This window comes from Lolium perenne, chromosome 4 (assembly GCF_019359855.2).
Source record: "Lolium perenne isolate Kyuss_39 chromosome 4, Kyuss_2.0, whole genome shotgun sequence".
NCBI lineage: Eukaryota > Viridiplantae > Streptophyta > Magnoliopsida > Poales > Poaceae > Lolium > Lolium perenne.
The window spans coordinates 288430742-288447886 of record NC_067247.2 but is presented as its reverse complement, the minus strand read 5'-3'; positions in this window follow the sequence as shown (position 1 = coordinate 288447886).

Below are 17145 nucleotides of genomic sequence, written 5' to 3'. Positions count from 1 at the left end.
TCGTCGTGCCCTTTCTTCTCTAGTTCCTCCAGCCGGAATCACCTTCTCGTCGCTGGTGAAAATCCAGATATTTTTCTCCGCGCCCCACCTTACGCGATTTGCACCACCTGCCTGGCGTGGCTGCTCGGTGGTGCAGCTACTCCAACTCATGTCCTCCCCACCGTGTCGCCGGCGCGCAGGTACATCACGTTCTTGTACGTCCTCCATTTCTTCTCTCACCCCCTTCTCCTCCATCACGTTCTTGGGTGTACAAATGTATTTCCCTATAAACATATGTACCCCTTCGTTTTATAACAATAAATAAACGGGATCCCTAAACCCTAGCTGCCGCCTCCAGCGCACCGTGGCCTTCCTCCTCACGCGCGGCCACGACGCCGAGTCACCGACGTCCGCGCTTCTAGCCTCTCCACCCTCCCTTCCACCCATACAACCTCCACCCTATACCTGGTAGAACCCTAGCGTCTACCAATTTGGTATCAGATTGCTCCAGATTGATTATTTACTCGCAAGCTAAACTAAACTAAAAAAAAAGTATAGTTGGTGTGTTAGAAATTAGTTAAGCAGGTTTCAGGGTTTGAAGTTGCGAAAATATCCATGTCAACAAATCATACCTAGCTTCTCTTTCCTCCTCTAGGAGTCGATATAATGTAGAAAAAAATCCAACATCCAAAAAAAATTAGGAAGATGTTTCGATGAATTACGACTTACAACTGAACTTGGTAAAATGCGAGTAAAAAAGTACACTTATAATATCAGATAATATCAGAAGCTAATCGTGCGAGGAAAGCATACATGAGCTAATACAACTTAGAAATACATTCCTGTGTTTTAACAAGCATCATTTTTTAGATAAAGAGAATATATTAATATCAAAAGATACCAATTACACCCAGCCTCTGCAAAAAAGTCCCACCCTAATGGTAGTACGGATGCACTCAGCCAAAAAAAAGTAAAGAAAACTAAGAAATAAAAGTCCCGCTACAGCATTCTAGACCTAGCAACATCAATACAACCACCACCATGACAACACCTGAAGTACATATTTTCCGAAAACGATGCCTCCAAGAAGGGAACAGTGCACCAGCGCCGTCGTCGTCCGACCAAAGGTTTTAGGTTTTCACCCTGAAGATAGTCCCTACTCTCAAAACAATGCTCCAGCAAGAACATTGCCATACACAACCAGTTAAGGTCAGACCTTGGGTTTTCACCCTGAGAGGTAAGACTCTGAACTTCTCCTGTGCTGCCACCCCCACATGCATACAACTGCTGCAGATCCCTCAGCATCACGGAGACTCGAACCTCCTTTAGCCAGTCCACCAATCCGACATTCATGATATTCCTTCTTCTGACTTCACCATGGACCAAAAAGTCACTTGATGTCAACACAGAATAGAGCTTCGCGCCGCTCCCTCTGGAACCAAACGGTCGGAATAAAAACATGGGTGCGCGCGACCGAATACCACCCGATCCAGCAAAATGCAGGCAAAAGATGCAATGTTCCATTCGCCAGCGGAGCTTTCCGGAACTCATCTCTCCAGCCAGATCAAAGCAAACTAACCTCCGGAAGATGTTCATCCTCGCATGCGAGAAACCCGAGGACCGCCACCAAAAACAAAGCAAGATCAGCAACCCCCACGCCGCCAATCCCTCCTGCCGGATCACCAAGGAAGAGGACAACGACGCGGATCATGCGTACCGCCGACGAACCGTTATCGGGGGCGGAGGCCGCCACCGCTCCACCGAATCCTCCAAGGCTACCGACGGAGAGCCTCAGGCTCCGGCCAAGTAGCCGTGCCGCCCGGCTTCCTCCACCAGCGCTACATCACCTCCCATGGAACGCCGCCGCGGAAACCCTCTTCTCCCCCTCGTCGATTCGACGGAGGGGGTGCCGCCACCACCGCCATAGCCAGGCCAGGACCGGGGCCATGACCGGGGCCGAGGCACGGGGGCCAGGGTCGAGGCCAGCGCCAAGGTCGGGGCCGCGGCCGGCAGCGGCTGAGGGCGACGGGTGGCTGTGGGGTGCGGGGGGAGGAGGAGCCTCCGCCGTCGCCCGGGAGGGGCGGGAAGAGGGACGCGGCGGGTTAGGGTTCGGCCCAGGCCATCATAATCCCCAATTCACTCCCAAGGCCTAGAAGATATGTATCGAAAGTGCACTTACCATTGCCATGGTTGAGACAGCTTGCGCTAAAACTCAAGCGACAATCCACTTCTTACTTGATATCCCATAGACTCTGAAGGATAAAATGACTAAACTCTCGATAGTTATAGAATCCCATAGAAACTGAAGGGGAAAATGACTAAACAATTATAGAATCCTGTAGGTTGACACGCAAATCTCTGCCATATAATAACTTATACCAACAATTTGGTAACTTTCTATATTATATTATTATAATAGAAAAAAAGAGCTTCCTTAGCGGCTGCAAAAATCATTTAAGTTCAGAGATTTTTTCTAGAAACTAATGTTTTGTTGTAGGAAGGAGTCAAAAAATAAATATGTTTGCCCCTAGGAAATTGAGCAAATAGATTACGTGCGCATTTAAAAATGATATACATTAGCAAAGCAAATAGGCAAGGAAAAAACAATCTATATGCTTACATGCTTATGCTGAAGTCTAATAATAAAAGTAACATGTACTACTACGGCATCTGACCTGCGGCTACCAATACCTGTCAACGCCATATAAACTTGACACTGAGCCTTAATTAAAAGAGGATGAGAGAAGAGAGAGAAAATAACAAATAAAGGAAATATATTCTTACTGTACTTCCCTTGCTGAGATCGGATGATTGTTTCCTTTTGCTATCTGCCTGATGGCAGAGCCCTTTGCTCCCATGTATAACTATAGATCATAAACTGATAAATTAGTGAAAAGGTTCAGGGGAGTGGTGTTTTGAAACATGAGAGCATATGCTTCCTCTATTTTGAAATGCAATTTTACATATATTTTAAATTTTAAAAAATTGAAACAAAAAATTGGCATGTACATCTTCTCGTGCTACGCGCTTACAAAGTTGTTTCATAAAAAATCGACTTGTCATGTGACGTGTGTAAAAAAATAAAACTCAGTGCTAAAAATAATGCTTCACAAGATAAGTTTTCTCTTTTTTACATAGACCACAAAAAATATTGGTTTTTCGTGAAACTTAACGAATGAACATATATTATGAATATGTACATGTAAACAAATTTTCGACATTTTAAAATATGATTTTTTTGGTAGAGGGAGCATATGCACCCGGGAGCCAAATTGAATTTCCGCAAAGTCCAGCCTCTATAATCGAGATAGCGTGGGAGATGAGGATCACTAACCATAGTATCAGGTACGTGGACAATTGGAGATATATGAATACGATCGAATTCGAACCATCGCCGCGAGAAGTGGCTGAGGACCATGAGACCGCTGGAGACTTCCCCATTTTACAGGGAGAGGGTTGCTCCGGTGCTCCCCCCTAAGTGAAGTTGAGGGGTCATATTGAGTGTTTTTACAGCGTTGGGCCTGCCCGAACCCATATCGAGCCCGTGTATACCTGTATGTATGGATACGGTATATGTATGTCATGTTTGAAAAAAAGGAAATCACGTGAGCAGTTAAGATCTAATCCGTCTAAAAATCACCGATCGTCGTGCATGTGCCTTGTTTTGCCGCGATCGTCATGAGGAGACGTTGTACTCCTCCCTCGTCGGAAACCTTAGCGCGAGCCGACGCATGAATGAGCTGGTGGGGGTAGGGTTGATCTTCCTCTCAGGAGGGATCTGCCGTCGGCGCGCCGGCCGTCTCCGCCGTCATGCATGTGCCCATCTGTTGCCGCGATCGCCGTCATCCCTCGTCGAAAAGTACTGTTTGCCACCCACTACCTGTCAGGACCTGCCAGATCCTGGTGGACAAGTGCCCGTGCAATGAATGCGGGACAGATGATGACTTGGGAAGACTTTAAACTCAAGTCCAGCAAATACCATGTACCCCAAGGACTGATCGAGAAGATGAGAGACGAGTTCCGAGAACTCAAGCAAGGAAGGATGTCGGTGGTGGAATACCGCGACAGATTCCTCACTCTGACAAGGTACGCCCCCGATGAGACCGACACCAACGAGAAGAGGAAGGAGAGCTGATGAGGGCTAAGCCCAAGGATGTGCCCGATCTTCACGGATTTGGGTGGAATTCGTGGGGGAGGTGGAGGAACGCTATGAACACGAAGAACGCGGAGGGGAATCGTGGGGATACAACACACACACACACAAATCGGTTTTCCCTCGTTGGCCCGAACCACCAACTCGATAGAGGTTGCAAGAAAAGACCTTCCGGTAGAAGTCCCGCAAAGAGATCGACGAATCGAATCCCGAGAGATCTAGAAGGGCGAAAAGATCGGAAGGTTGATAGAAGTGCAAGCAAAAGACCAAATAGGTAGAAGTGCAAGCAAAAGATCAACAAACGGTAGAAGTCACCAAAGAGATCTTCACGAGTCGATAAGGAGCCCGGGTGGGTACAAGATCCAAGATCTAGGTAGGGTTCCCACAAGGGTGAGCAAAGCTCGGGTTTAATTTCACATCAAGTCTAATCTCAAATCTGAGCCAACAAGGCTATTTATAGTGGATGGGGCGAAGGGGTAAGTTACATGCTGAATCGGCCAGTTTTGGTGCTGAAACGCTTGCAGGGGAAGTTCCGGCCTCAGGGGGCGGAAGTTCTGGTCGGGTGGAAGTTCCGGTCGTCTTGTGCGGAAGTTCCGGCAGGATTCCCTGTAGACAGCATCTTGGCGGCATCTGGGCGAAGTTCCGGTCCGGAGGGCCGGAAGTTACGGTCGGGCCGGAAGTTCCGGCCAACTTCCGGCCTAGGTCCGGAAATGTTCGATTTCCTTGCGGCACTATCCAGTGTTGTTTTGGTGCAATTTCGGAACTAGGGCGGAAGTTCCGGTGGCCGGAAGTTCCGGTCCCTCGAGGCGGAAGTTCCGGCTGGATGCTTTTTCCTGGGCACTAGAAGGCATCTGGAAGGCATCTGGCCGGAAGTTCCAAAGAGGTATCAAATGTATACGTGGAAAGGAGCGAATTCACCTCCTGGTGTATGGCTTGGGATCGAGCTCGTGTCATTGGGCCACGAGGAGGGCTTGTCGGTCTTGATGTAGTGTCGACCTTAGGTAGGGCTACATCATCTCCCCCCCTTGGGAAAGACTCGTCCTCGACTCTATGGTCTCTTCATCTTCATGGTATGGTGAGAGGTCGGACACATTGAATGTGTTGCTCACCAAGTACTTGGACGTTGGTATGTCGATGACGTAGGCGTTGTTGTTGATGCGTGATGTCTACGGGTGCTTCTATTCTTGTAGACAGTGTTGGGCCTCCAAGAGCAGAGGTTTGTAGAACAGCAACAAGTTTCCCTTAAGTGGATCACCCAAGGTTTATCGAACTCAGGGAGGAAGAGGTCAAAGATATCCCTCTCAAGCAACCCTGCAACCACAAAGCAAGAAGTCTCATGTGTCCCCAACACACCTAATACACTTGTCAGATGTATAGGTGCACTAATTCGGCGAAGAGATAGTGAAATACAAGTGGTATGAATGAATATGAGCAGTAGTAACGGCACCAGGAAATAGCTTGATGCTACAACTGGCGTGTGGTTGATGGTGGTAATATTGCAGGCAGTACAGATGCAGTAGAACAGTAAACAAGCAGCGATGATTGCAATATTTGGGAACAAGGCCTAGGGATTATACTTTCACTAGTGGACACTCTCAACATTGATCACATAACAGAATAAATAGATAAATGCTATACTCTACACTCTCTTGTTGGATTATGAACACCACTAATTGTGTAGGATTACATGAACCCTCAATGCCGGAGTTAACAAGCTCCACAATATTCGATATTCATGTTTAAATAACCTTAGAGTGCACGATAGATCAACACAACTAAACCAAGTACTAACATAGCATGCACACTGTCACCATCACACTATGAAGGAGGCATAGATCACATCAATACTATCATAGCAATAGTTAACTTCATAATCTACAAGAGATCACAATCATAACCTACGCCAAGTACTACACGATGCACACACTGTCACCATTACACCGTGCAGGAGGAATAGAGTACTTTAATAACATCACTAGAGTAGCACATAGATGAATAGTGATACAAAACACATTGCAATCATAAAGGGATATAAATAAGCACTTCACTATGCTATTCATAACAGTGAATAAGTATTCTGTGAAATATAGCCTAAGAGACCCACACGGTGTACACACTGTCACCTTTACACACGTGGGACAAGGAGTCTCCGGAGATCACATAAGTAAAATCCACTTGACTAGCATAATGACATCTAGATTACAAGCATCATCATATGAATCTCAATCATGTAGGGCAGCTCATGAGATTATTGTATTGTAGTACATAGGGAGAGAGATTAACCACATAGCTACCGGTACAGCCCTTAGCCTCGATGGAGAACTACTACCTCCTCATGGGAGACAGCAGCGGTGATGAAGATGGCAGCGGTGTCGATGGAGAAGCCTTCCGGGGGCACTTCCCCGTCCCGGCGGCGTGCCGGAACAGAGACTCCTATCCCGCAGATCTTGGCTTCGCGATGGCGGCGGCTCTGGAAGGTTTCTCGTACCGTGGCTTTTCCGTCTCGAAGTTTTAGGTCAGGGACCTTTATATAGGCGAAGAGGCGGAGTCGGAGGGGGTACGGAGCCACCACACAGTAGGGCGGCGCGGCCCACACCCTGGCCGCGCCAGCCTGGTGTGTGGGGCCACCAGGGCTCCCCTCTGGCGGCTCTCGGGTGTTCTGGAAGCTTCGTCCAATTCTAAGACTCTGGGCGTTGATTTCGTCCAATTCCGAGAATATTTCCTTACTAGGATTTCTGAAACCAAAAACAGCAGAAAACAGGAACTGGCACTTCGGCATCTCGTCAATAGGTTAGTTCCGGAAAACACATAAAATCATCATAAAGTGTGAACAAAACATGTAGGTATTGTCATAAAACAAGCATGGAACATAAGAAATTATCGATACGTCGGAGACGTATCAGCATCCCCAAGCTTAGTTCCTACTCGTCCCGAGTAGGTAAACGATAACAAAGATAATTTCTGAAGTGACATGCTACCAACATGATCTTAATCATACTATTGTAAAGCATATGAGATGAAGTGATTCAAAGCAATGATAAAGACAATGATTAAATAACTGAATCATATAGCAAAGACTTTTCATGAATAGTACTTTCAAGACAAGCATCAATAAGTCTTGCATAAGAGTTAACTCATAAAGCAATAAATTCATAGTAAAGGCATTGAAGCAACACAAATGAAGATTAAGTTTCAGCGGTTGCTTTCAACTTGTAACATGTATATCTCATGGATAGTTGTCAACGCAAAGTAATATGATGAATGCAAATATGCAAGTATGTAAGAATCAATGCACAGTTAACACAAGTGTTTGCTTCTAAGATGGAAGGAAGTGGGTAAACTGACTCAACATAAAAGTAGAAGAAAGGCCCTTCGAAGAGGGAAGCATTGATTGCTATATTTGTGCTAGAGCTTTTATTTTGAAAACAAGAAACAATTTTGTCAACAGTAGTAATAAAGCATATGTGTTATGTAAATTATATCCTACAAGTTGCAAGCCTCATGCATAGATTACCAATAGTGCTCGCACCTTGTCCTAATTAGCTCGGATTACCTGGATTATCACTGCAGTACATATGTTTTAACCAAGTATCACAAAGGGGTACCTCTATGCCGCCTGTACAAAGGTCTAAGGAGAAAGCTCGCATTGGATTTCTCGCTTTTGATTATTCTCAACTTAGACATCCATACCGGGACAACATAGACAACAGATAATGGACTCCTCTTTAATGCATAAGCATTCAACAACAAATAATATTCTCATAAGAGATTGAGGATTGTTGTCCAAAACTGAAACTTCCACCATGGATCATGGCTTTAGTTAGCGGCCCAATGTTCTTCTCTAACAATATGCATGCTCAAACCATTCAACTCATGGTAAATCGCCCTTACTTCAGACAAGACGGACATGCATAGCAACTCACATGATATTCAACAAAGTGTAATTGATGGCGTCCCCAGGAACATGGTTATCGCACAACAAGCAACTTATAAGAAATAAGATACATAAGTACATATTCAATACCACAATAGTTTTTAGGCTATTTGTCCCATGAGCTATATATTGCAAAGACTAAGGATAGAAATTTAAAGGTAGCACTCAAGCAATTTACTTTGGAATGGCGGAGAAATACCATGTAGTAGGTAGGTATGGTGGACACAAATGGCATAGTTATTGGCTCAAGGATTTGGATGCACAAGAAGTAATCCTTCTCAATACAAGGCTTAGGCTAGCAAGGTTATTTGAAGCAAACACAAGTATGAACCGGTACAGCAAAACTCACATAAAAACATATTGCAAGCATAATAAGACTCTACACTGTCATCCTTTTTGCTCAAACTCTTACTAGAATATATCTAGACTTTAGAGAGACCAATCATGCAAACCAAATTTCAACAAGCTCTATGTATTTCTTCACTAATAGGTGCAAAGTATATGATGCAAGAGCTTAAACATGATCTATAACAATTGCCAAGTATAAAATTATTCAAAACATTCTACCATTTTGTTGCGGTCAAAACCCACCGACGGGCAACACAGTAGAGCCGGGAACAACTTAGGGCTGCGGCTGGCCCTGGTCCCTCCGAGCGACTGCCCGCAAAGCCTCTGGTACGCACGTCCGATGCTGATGCAAGGGCGTGCCACCTGACCTATACCTGGTCAGGAAGGTGATGGAGATGCCTCGCTTAGTTTCCTGCATGGCATACACGTAAACATTAAATACGAGCCTCGATCGGCTCTCAGGTTATCCTGTGAATCGGCTCAAGGAGCCGATCCACCCATGATTCGTACGAGGTGCACGAATATATGGTGGTCCTGCTTGATCAAGATGAAGCTAAAACGATCTACGACGATTTAGGGTTTTCACCGCATAATCGGATCATCCTACTCACGATTGGGCCTCGCGGCCACGCACGGTGATCGTAAGCCGATCCTAGACAAGGCCTAAAAACCAACACGAGGTTGATCCCCGGAACATCCTGTCTAGGACTAGCAAACGACACCCTACGCGCCGCTGGATCCTCCAACCCTTTGTAAGGCCTAACTATTGCAGATATTAAACTAATCCTTGAAGAACAAGGAGCAACCGTAACGGATCGGATCTACTAAATAATGATCAAGCGGGGTGCCGCCCCTACACCTAAGATAGGTGTAAGGGCGGCTAGATATGCAAGGGTTGCACTACGACAGCATATGATACGAAGAACAATGCTAACCCTAACACATCTAAGATAACTACGTTGCTCGCCATCAAAAAGGCTTCAGCACGAGCAACGCATGAACAACGAGATAGGCTTGTGCTGCCTAGATCGCAAGATGCGATCTAGGCAGCATGATGCTTACCGGTAGAAACCCTCGAGACGAAGGAGTTGGCGATGCGCCGAGATTGATTTGTGGTTGAACGTTGGTTGTTGTTTATTTCATAAACCCTAGATACATATTTATAGTCCAGGGGACTTTCTAACGTGGGAATAATCCCCACCGTGCACGAGACAAACTCTAACTAACCGACACGTAATCTACTATGTTACAGATACAAGGGCAAACTAGCCCAAACTTTGCATATAAGGCCGATTCACGTATTTCTTCCGTATATAATCTTCAAGTTCATCTTGATCGCGGCCCACCTCTGACTTGGTCAACTTCTGGTGATAACACATGCCCCCCTGGTTTTGGTAATGATAATTTCAAAACCACTATGCTTTTCCTTCGAAGGGTCATGTCGTGGTAGAGCAGAACCGTCGCAGTATTCTTCATCATGATGATCTGCCTTCTCAACTTCTCTGCACGATTTGACAACTTTGGCTCCACCTCCTCGGAAACTGCTCGAGCAATAAATCTCTATTCCATCCCCCTTTATTTACAGCATCGAACAGTTCACCTCTTCATCCCTCTGCTCCAGACTAGCCGCCAGCCAAAAAACCCTCTCCTTCCATAGCCATGTCGTCCTCTTCCTCCTCTTCCGTTTCTCTCCAATCCTCTTCCTCAAGCGAGTCGATTCCAGAGCACGACCAGATGGAGGCGTACAACCGGCGCGCTCCCAAGCATTGGGACAAGCAGGAATGGGACTTCGATTTCGTGCCAGAGGGCGAGGACCTCGTCTGGTCAGATGGGGCCATGCCCCTAACCGACGGGGAAGATGACCCCCGGTACCTGGTTGACGGAGCACTGGAGGCGGAGAGCGACGACGACGACCCTCCCTTCCGGGGTAAATTCACCTCCGTTACCAAAGAAGAAGAAGAGGATGACGAAGACGAAGACATCCCTTCCGACATGAAGAAGGAACAGGAGGACGACACCTCCTCCGACGAACCGCCGCCAAAACGCATCCGGGGCTGGGCTTGGTCAGACGAGGACGATGAGGATGACGAGGAAGAAGCCTCTGCTGAAGGTCATAGTAGCAGCAATGAGGAACTCGTCGACAGCAGCAATGACGGCAGCTACCCCAGCGACGGCGAAGACAGCAACAGCCCTTAGAGTAGGGATCTACTAGCATAGGGTTAGCAGTAGTAATCTGTTCCCTGTTGTTGAACAATCGGCTTCTCTTTGTAAGAAATCTTATTATTAATGAAAACTTCCTTTGATTTTGCCGATGTCCTCTATGCTGATTTAGCCGACTTTTCCTCATCTGACTTTGTCGACTGTTAGCCTAATCAATGCTCAATGATTGATGGCAATCGCATCGGTCTCTCATGATAATCTGCGAGACAGGCCGATGACGACAGCATTTGGCACAGCCGATCGCAGCAGGCCTGCGATTTGGTCTTGAGCAGGCGTCTTTAAGAGAACCCTGGAACTGTCGCTGAATCAGCTTGGATGCTGAAACTGATAACTCTATAACAAAAGCACCACTCTTCAGGACAATTGCGATGTAGAGCCAGCCGATTCCAACCAAATTGGCTCTCCAGGGCCAAGAACTTTTTGGGCGAGTTGCCCCCCAAGCCTCATCCAAGGCGAGAATAATGACGAATCAGCCAAATGTGTTACCATCGGCCTCCAAGTCATAGTGCAGAACCAGCCGATTCCAATAAAATCGGCTCTCCAGAGCAAAGATTTTTCAGGGCGAGCTGTCCCCCGAGCCTCTCCAGCTCCCATCAAAATGTGGCAGGGAAGCTTACGCCCAAAGAAACGACGCACCGAAAGGGTTCGGAAAGATCAGTAAATTCGTACCTTGAACTCAAGAAGCCTTAACATAATGGCTTTCCGACTCCTCCTAGTTCAATCCCTTGCGCCTTGCTGATCAGCTCGGCTCCTCATCTTTGGCAGACTGATGCAACTTCCGGTGAGGATGTTTTGAATTTCTGATACCCTCCAAGACTCTGGACGCAACAACCTCTGAAAGTGACATCGACCAAGCCGCCACCTTAATCCATGCCAGGCAAAAATGCCATAGCCGCTTGATTCGTTATCGGCTGTGCTCATGCTTCTAGGATAGGTATGCTCCCTTTGTTGGACTCACCCTTAACCTGATCTGCATGCTTACACTGGCACTGCTGAACTTGAAGTCTTGCAGAAGGAGTTGGAGGTCTTGAGAAGGAATTCATCCAGTAGAGCCTCTCCTTGTAACTCAACAACTGCTCCATCGGGTTTCTGCTTATATCAGCTGTACCTCTTGAATCGATGGCCATGCATCGGCTTTTTATTCTAAAGTCGATGTCTGTGCATCGGCCGTGAGTATATAAATATTTTTTTTTACTGGCCGATTTTTCTAATCAGCCCCCAATGTTCACTGTACACTGCACACATGTTCATCACTGTACACTGCACACATGTTCATCTAACTAGGTGCCCCCCGAGCCGAATTTGTCAGGTAACTGAAGATATCGGCTCTGTAGTCTAGCCAAGGCACCGTATTTGCACGTCGGCTTTGGTAGGACCAATGTTGATTTTCCCTGACTCATCAGCCGACGTAAACCACTGCCCAGTAGATCGACGTTGCATATAAGCAGAACATGTGGTGAAGATAATTTTGGCCGATTGCTGGAATCGGCCTCCATATTGATCGAAGCGCTCAATGAAGGTTCTGTAATGTTCCTTCATAGATCCTTGGGGCCGATCCCAAGGATCGGCCTCTCCACGTTTGCTCATCGGTTTGTTCTCGCTACACGGTCAGGCCGGTGGATAAGACCAGCCCAACCTCATCCTTTATCATGTCGATGCGCTCGCTGTCGTCCACCTTGAGTGCATCGTTTAATCCTGGAGCACTAAACTTCATTGGAAGGATGAGCACCATGTTTGTGCCAGCCGATGTATCATCCTCGGCTTTCCTTTGCTTGGGGCGCCACTCCATTTTCCGTGGTCGACCCTCTTCATCCAGGGTTCGCTGAATTTTCGCGGCCAGATCAGGCCGTGCCTTTCTTAGCGTGTGCAGGTATAACCTTTCGGCTTCCTCCAAGCCGCGCAATCGCTGAACCCTACGCTTTTGGGAACGGCTGAGTCCATCAGGGCACCACCTTGGACGGTGGTACCTGTCTTCTTCTTCTTCTCCCTCGTCTTCTGAATCCTCGAGATCTTCCAGCCGAGGGGACTCAGCGCGTTTGCTTTGTGGTGGGAGAGGCCCTAGACGTTTGAACACGGACACGTTGGCTGCCTCCTTCTTCTTCTAGTTGCATTCTGGGCAATTGCCGATCGTAGGCAATCGGCTCATTCCTGAATCCCAGCAGTGTCTGAAGAAGGGGCAGTCCCAATGCCTATCTTCGTCGCCTTGCTCCCTTGATTTTTCTTTGGCACGGCGCTCGTACTCCTCCTCATCGCGATCATGCCGACGATGTCTTCTGGCTTCTCTAGCCAGACGATCTCTTTCATCATCATCGCTGGATCGTCGGCGTTGGTCATACTGACTCACATACTTGTTGAGGAGGTGATCAGAGAGGGGTCGCTGATATCTTATGTTCTTCACTTCTCCCTCTGTGACGTAGCGCTTGCCATCGTGACGGAGCCGATCGCGTGGAGCGGCCTCCTCTGTGTCCTTGCTACGAGAGCAGCTGCCCTCGTCTCCATCCTTGCCAGAGTGGTGCCCAGGTCCTACCATGTTGATACTGAACGAGGATCCTGGCTGGCAACCTTCAGGGTAAGTGCACTCCACCATGTTAACGGCGGGGAAGGGGTGGGTGTCGACCTTCATGGCGTACTGGTTGAAAATCAGACGTCCTTGTTCTATCGCCATTTGGATCTGCTGACGCCACACCCTGCAGTCGTTGGTGGCATGGGAGAGCGAGTTATGCCATTTGCAGTATGGCTTTCCGTTCAGCTCACCCGTATGTGGGGAATTTGAGACCTTCGGGTATCTTCAACTGCTTCTCCTTGAGCAGGAGGTCGAAGATTTGCTCGGTTTTGGTCACGTCAAAATCAAACCCTCTGGGCGGACCTGGTGGCTTAACCCATTTGCAGGACACGGGGGTTGCCCCCCGAGTCCATTCAGCCACTGCTACCTCTTGATCTCCCGCAGAGCCTTCGTCTTCATCTGCCTCGACCAGGACTACTGCACGCTTGAATTTGTCCTGGTACAGGTCCGGGTGGCGCTGTTCATATGCTGACAGTTTCTGAACCATGTGCGCCAGTGAAGGATAGTCTGCTTGGGAGGCCATGTCCTTGATTTGTGAGGCAAGGCCCACCACTGCCAACTCGACTGCTTCTTTTTCAGTCACACGAGCCGAATAACATCGGTTCCTCAGATTTCTGAAGCGCTGGATGTATTCTGCCACAGTTTCTCCGCGCTTCTGACGTATCTGTGCTAGATCGGCAAGGCCAGACTCGGAAGCTTCTGAGTGAAACTGCATGTGGAACTGTTCTTCCAACTGCTTCCAAGTCCGGATCGAGTCTGGTGGCAACGAAGTGTACCACCCGAAAGCCGATCCCGTGAGGGACTGTGCGAAGAACCTCACGCGTAGTGGATCCGATGCTGAGGCCGTTCCTAGCTGTGCCAAATATCGGCTCACATGCTCGATGGAGCTGGAACCATCTGCTCCACTGAACTTGGAGAAGTCAGGGAGCCGATAATTGGGTGGTAGTGGGACCAACTCGTAATCATCGGGGTACGGCTTGGAATAGCCGATTGTCCTCCTTTTCGGCACCATGCCGAACTGGTCCCTCAGGATCGTACTGATCTGGTCCGCGGTGCTGGCTGCAGGAGTCGAATTTTGAAGATTCGCCGGGGTGGCGTACTTAGCCAGCCATGCTTGCTTTTCCAGCTCTGAGCCAACTGCAGGAGCTGAGCTCTGGAGGTTCGTCGGGGTGGCATATTTAGTTAGCCACGTCTGCTTCTCAAGATCTGTTGCTGACGTTCCTCCTACTTTCCCGGAAGTCCCTGCTGTCGCGGCCTGGTTTGTGAGCGCCCAGTTACCACAATCTGGCACGTATGTGCACATGTACCCGTGAGGGACCTCCTTAGGCGCCTCATGCAAGAATTGGCAGTCACTAGGGTCACCACCGATCTTGTAGACGACGAATGCCGATGAATTCGGCACTTCTGGTGCTGCCAACGCAAATGGCAGCGGTGGACGGGACTGGAGTGGCATCTCTCCTTGGTGTGTCCCGAGAGCTGGTCCTGACGGAGAGTACTGGTGCCTCATGATCTCCTGGATCACCCGGAGAGCAACACGCTCCAAAGTGTTCACCAGGTTCTCAGAGTGGCGGTGCAGCGAGTGAGCCACCATGTAGTTGATCTCCTGACGTAGGGACCTGGTGCGTTCTTCCGACGGGGCAGAGAGGTCTATCCCATCGAGCGCACCATCAGACGAGAACCCCTTCCACCTGATGCCATGTGAATGGGTTCTGTGAAAAGAGCCGATGAGGTCGGCTTCGAGGATTGCTTTGACCTCGTGATACTTCTTCTTGAGCTCGTCGGTCAGATCCTCGTACGTGACTGGAGTGCCGTCCGCCATCTCAGATGTAGATGGCGATGTGGTTGATGTCGAAGCTTGTCCCACCGGGCGTGCCAGAATGTGTTGCAGTCAAAACCCACCGGCGGGCAGCGACGGGCAACACAGTAGAGCCGGGAACAACTTAGGGCTGCGGCTGGCCCTGGTCCCTCCGAGCGACGGCCCGCAAAGCCTCTGGTACGCACGTCCGATGCTGATGCAAGGGCGTGCCACCTGACCTATACCTGGTCAGGAAGGTGATGGAGATGCCTCGCTTAGTTTCCTGCATGGCATACACGTAAACATTAAATACGAGCCTCGATCGGCTCTCAGGTTATCCTGTGAATCGGCTCAAGGAGCCGATCCACCCATGATTCGTACGAGGTGCACGAATATATGGTGGTCCTGCTTGATCAAGATGAAGCTAAAACGATCTACGATGATTTAGGGTTTTCACCGCATAATCGGATCATCCTACTCACGATTGGGCCTCGCGGCCACGCACGGTGATCGTAAGCCGATCCTAGACAAGGCCTAAAAACCAACATGAGGTTGATCCCCGGAACATCCTGTCTAGGACTAGCAAACGACACCCTACGCGCCGCTGGATCCTCCGACCCTTTGTAAGGCCTAACTATTGCAGATATTAAACTAATCCTTGAAGAACAAGGAGCAACCGTAACGGATAGGATCTACTAAATAATGATCAAGCGGGGTGCCGCCCCTACACCTAAGATAGGTGTAAGGGCGGCTAGATATGCAAGGGTTGCACTACGACAGCATATGATACGAAGAACAATGCTAACCCTAACACATCTAAGATAACTACGTTGCTCGCCATCAAAAAGGCTTCAGCACGAGCAACGCATGAACAACGAGATAGGCTTGTGCTGCCTAGATCGCAAGATGCGATCTAGGCAGCATGATGCTTACCGGTAGAAACCCTCGAGACGAAGGAGTTGGCGATGCGCCGAGATTGATTTGTGGTTGAACGTTGGTTGTTGTTTATTTCATAAACCCTAGATACATATTTATAGTCCAGGGGACTTTCTAACGTGGGAATAATCCCCACCGTGCACGAGACAAACTCTAACTAACCGACACGTAATCTACTATGTTACAGATACAAGGGCAAACTAGCCCAAACTTTGCATATAAGGCCGATTCACGTATTTCTTCCATATATAATCTTCAAGTCCATCTTGATCGCGGCCCACCTCTGACTTGGTCAACTTCTGGTGATAACACATTTACCACATGTAGCATTTCCCGTTTCCAACCATATAACGATTAACGAAGCAGTTTCAACCTTCGCCATGAAAATTAAAATCTAAGAACACATGTGTTCATACGAACCAGCGGAGCGTGTCTCTCTCCTACACAAGCATTTATTCAAACAAAAACAAAAACAAACAGACGCTCCAAGTAAATTACATAAGATGTGGCCGAATAAAAATATAGTTTCAAGGGAGGAACCTGATAATTTGTCGATGAAGAAGGGGATGCCTTGGGCATCCCCAAGCTTAAATGCTTGAGTCTTCTTGAAATATGCAGGGATGAACCACCGGGGCATCCCCAAGCTTAGATCTTTCACTCTCCTTGATCATAGTATATCATCTTCCTCTCTTGACCCTTGAAAACTTCCTCCACACCAAACTCAAAACAAACTCATTAGAGGGTTAGTGCATAATCAAAATTCACATGTTCAGAGGTGACATAATCATTCTTAACACTTCTGGACATTGCACAAAGCTACTGGAAGTCAATGGAACAAAGAAATCCATCCAACATAGTAAAAGAAGCAATGCGAAATAAAAGGCAGAATCTGTCAAAACAGAACAGTCCATAAAGACGAATTTCTAAGAGGCACCAGACTTGCTCAAATGAAAATGCTCAAATTGAATGAAAGTTGCGTACATATCTGAGGATCATTCACGTAAATTGGCAGAATTTTCTGAGTTACCTACAGAGAATTAGGCCCAGATTCGTGACAGCAAGAAATCTGTTTCTGCGCAGTAATCCAAATCTAGTATCAACCTTTCTATCAAAGACTTTACTTGGCACAACAATGCAATAAAAATAAGATAAGGGGAGGTTGCTACAGTAGTAACAACTTTCAAGACACAAATAAAAAATAAAAGTACTGTAGCAAA